The sequence below is a fragment of the Rhipicephalus microplus genome, unplaced genomic scaffold, assembly GCF_043290135.1.
Source record: "Rhipicephalus microplus isolate Deutch F79 unplaced genomic scaffold, USDA_Rmic scaffold_124, whole genome shotgun sequence".
NCBI lineage: Eukaryota > Metazoa > Arthropoda > Arachnida > Ixodida > Ixodidae > Rhipicephalus > Rhipicephalus microplus.
In genome coordinates this window covers 367,501-371,417 of record NW_027464696.1, presented here as the reverse complement: position 1 = coordinate 371,417, position 3,917 = coordinate 367,501, and the positions used below count along the sequence as shown (strand labels likewise).

General features: G+C 57.4%; 1 non-coding gene across 1 annotated transcript; it reads left to right on the top strand.

Annotated features, from left to right (window-relative positions):
* The first annotated feature begins 641 nt into the window (after positions 1-641).
* On the top strand, positions 642-2,456 carry LOC142790740 (small subunit ribosomal RNA). Its single transcript, XR_012889731.1, has one exon. It is a non-coding gene; the product is annotated as a small subunit ribosomal RNA (ribosomal RNA).
* Positions 2,457-3,917: the final 1,461 nt, after the last annotated feature.

The following is a 3,917-nucleotide window of genomic DNA, read 5'->3' as shown; positions in this document are numbered from 1 at the left end:
CCACACGTTTCGGGGCACACCCGCGGTGAAATTTTCTCGAGTACGCTCGTATTAGTGCCCAAGGAGGTCTGGGTACTTATCGCTGCTATTATGTGGGGGTTCTCGTGAGCGGCGTACGCGAAAGCGACCGGGTGTCTGATATGCGGCGGGCTTCGGCCTCGTCAAGCGTGTCCTCGGGTCTGCTCCAGGGGAATCCACGGCAGTCGTCTGCAGCCTCATCCGCTTGATGCGTTAGGGGCTGGTTGTCGGACGGTGCCGTTTTACCACGATATCGAGGTGTGTTCCGTGTCGTCCTCGGGCGATTCAGATGCGAAAGCGCCGAAGACGCGGGCGTGACCCGTCGTCTGGCGGCTTTGCGGTCTCGGCTCCGTTGCTAGTTCCGGCCGGTCCACCGACAGTGCAGCGGGCTTGGGCAACCCGCACGGCGCGACCGAGTCGATGCAACGAAAAAGAGCGAGCATGAACGTGCTTCTTGCCGCACGGCTCCCACTCGTCTTTCGGGAAGGTTGTGCCGTAGCGAGCTCGAACGCCGTCATCTCGGAGTGCAAAATAAGCGTGTTGGGGCGCCTGAAGGTGGCCTCCGCCGCACACAGACTGCGTCCGGCCCGCCGAAGGCGAGGACGGACGCGCAGTCGAACGATTACCTGGTTGATCCTGCCAGTAATCATATGCTTGTCTCAAAGATTAAGCCATGCATGTCTAAGTACATGCCGAAATAAGGCGAAACCGCGAATGGCTCATTAAATCAGTTATGGTTCCTTAGATCGTTTCTTCCTACTTGGATAACTGTGGCAATTCTAGAGCTAATACATGCAGTGAGCCTGGAGCCCTTTGGGTAACGGGTGCTTTTATTAGACCAAGATCGATCGGGTTTCGGCCCGTATTGTGTGGTGACTCTGGATAACTTTGTGCTGATCGCATGGCCACGAGCCGGCGACGTTTCTTTCAAGTGTCTGCCTTATCAACTTTCGATGGTAGGTTACTTGCTTACCATGGTTGTTACGGGTAACGGAGAATCAGGGTTCGATTCCGGAGAGGGAGCCTGAGAAACGGCTACCACATCCAAGGAAGGCAGCAGGCGCGCAAATTACCCACTCCCGGCACGGGGAGGTAGTGACGAAAAATAACAATACGGGACTCTTTTGAGGCCCCGTAATTGAAATGAGTACACTCTAAATCCTTTAACGAGGATCAATTGGAGGGCAAGTCTGGTGCCAGCAGCCGCGGTAATTCCAGCTCCAATAGCGTATACTAAAGCTGCTGCGGTTAAAAAGCTCGTAGTTGGATCTCAGTTCCAGACGAGTAGTGCATCTACCCGATGCGACGGCTCGGACTGAACATCATGCCGGTTCTTTCTTGGTGCACTTCATTGTGTGCCTCGAGATGGCCGGTGCTTTTACTTTGAAAAAATTAGAGTGCTCAACGCAGGCGAGTCGCCTGAATAAACTTGCATGGAATAATAGAACAAGACCTCGTTTCTGTTCTGTTGGTTTTTGGAATACGAGGTAATGATTAAGAGGGACGGACGGGGGCATTCGTATTGCGGCGCTAGAGGTGAAATTCTTGGACCGTCGCAAGACGAACTACTGCGAAAGCATTTGCCAAGAATGTTTTCATTGATCAAGAACGAAAGTCAGAAGTTCGAAGGCGATCAGATACCGCCCTAGTTCTGACCATAAACGATGCCAACCAGCGATCCGCCTGAGTTACTCAAATGACTCGGCGGGCAGCTTCCGGGAAACCAAAGTATTTGGGTTCCGGGGGAAGTATGGTTGCAAAGCTGAAACTTAAAGGAATTGACGGAAGGGCACCACCAGGAGTGGAGCCTGCGGCTTAATTTGACTCAACACGGGAAAACTTACCCGGCCCGGACACTGGGAGGATTGACAGATTGAGAGCTCTTTCTTGATTCGGTGGATGGTGGTGCATGGCCGTTCTTAGTTGGTGGAGCGATTTGTCTGGTTAATTCCGATAACGAACGAGACTCTAGCCTATTAAATAGGTGCGGGGTTCCCAGCACCTTACAACCTTCTTAGAGGGACAAGCGGCTCCTAGCCGCACGAAACAGAGCAATAACAGGTCTGTGATGCCCTTAGATGTCCGGGGCCGCACGCGCGCTACACTGAAGGAAGCAGCGTGTCTTTATCCCTGTCTGAAAAGACTGGGTAACCCGTGGAACTTCTTTCGTGATTGGGATAGGGGCTTGCAATTGTTCCCCTTGAACGAGGAATTCCCAGTAAGCGCGAGTCATAAGCTCGCGTTGATTACGTCCCTGCCCTTTGTACACACCGCCCGTCGCTACTACCGATTGAATGATTTAGTGAGGTCTTCGGACCGATGTCCGGCGCGGCCTTTCGGTTGCGCCGGTCTGTTGGAAAGATGACCAAACTTGATCATTTAGAGGAAGTAAAAGTCGTAACAAGGTTTCCGTAGGTGAACCTGCGGAAGGATCATTAACGGATTGTGAAGGGTGAGCGCCTCGGCTGCGTCTGCGCCCGACACTTTCTGCCGCTGACCCCGTTTGGACGCGGGGTCGGCTTTTCCCCACGGGGCTGCCTGAATGTGGAGCGGCACCCCGTGACAAATTGTTGCGCCCAGCGGACGCCAACACCGCGACCTTGGACGGTCGGCCAGGTGGCGGACGCGGGTACAAACGGCGCAACGCACTCATAGGTCGGCTTTCGACCCGCCACTGCACCGTGGCTCGAAGCGCTCGAAATGCGCGACCCGACCGCTGCGGGACCGCCTAGTACTGTAAACAGGAGCGGCGGAGCGCGAACGGCGAGTCGTGGTTACGTCGGTAGAAGGCGAGGCTGCGCGTTCCCGAAACGCCAGCCGAGTGCCCTCCCGACCGTTCGAGCGTGCAAGAACGAGACCCGACAATCGCGCGGCGACTGCCAAGTACGAGAGGAACGGCACAAGCGTCGGCGGTCGGTCAAGGAACTGGCGATGTGACGGGTCCGCTGTGCACCAGTGCATACCGTCCCGCCGTCCGCGGCAAGCGCCTCCGCGTCCTCGGGTGACGGAGGCTGCCGGTCGGTTCTTGCAGGCGAGGGATCTCGCTGGCACCGGTTCGCGTTGACGCGCGGCCGGTCATGGCACGGCGATGCGACGGCCGAGGTGCGCAGTACTCGATGGAGGAACCGCACGCTCCGATGACCGTCCCGCCCTCCGCGGCGTATGCGTACCGACCGTAATGGTTGCAGCAGCGCCGGCCGGCTTTTGAATTCGCCACACGAAACACGGTGCGAGATCGCGGTTAGGGGAGCGTCGACGTTGCCAGGCGTTTTGCTTGCTGCCGAGGGAAAGGCGGCACGGCCACGTCGCGCTCGTCGCGATTAGCGGGTCTGCGCGCTTTGGGAAGGTGCCGCAACGACTTGCCGAAAGAGGAAGCACGGAAGAACGAGGGACTTGGACGTCCCGACAATTGAACGCACTTGCGGCCAGGCCCTTGCTGGCTTCGTTCTTCCGCCTCGAGTAGGCTCGTACGCGGCTCCGGCGCCGAAAGTGGTCCTTGGCACCGACTTCGGTGGACGTGGGAAGTGCCGCGCAAGTACGGCGCGCCTGGCTCCACCTGTTGGCTAAAGTAAGCAGCCGGATCGGCATTTTGGTGTGCGGTGGCAAACCGTGGATGCGAAAAAAGCTTGTGCGATTTCGTGGAACAAAAAGCGGGGGTCCCCCTTTTTATGCGGAGGAGACCGACCCGCCCGCCGTGGTGAACCGCGACGCCACGGTAAAAACGGGAGAGGCTTGTCGATGGGACCGTGCATCCCGCGCTCCACGGAGGCCGGGAGGCGGCCGCCCGAGGAAATGTGTAGCCGTCGAGGCCCGCATCTGCGTGCACTCTTATCCAAATGGGTGTACCGCAGGCATTTTCTGGTTAGGCGGGCCAATGAGAGCGAGCACACAACGATACC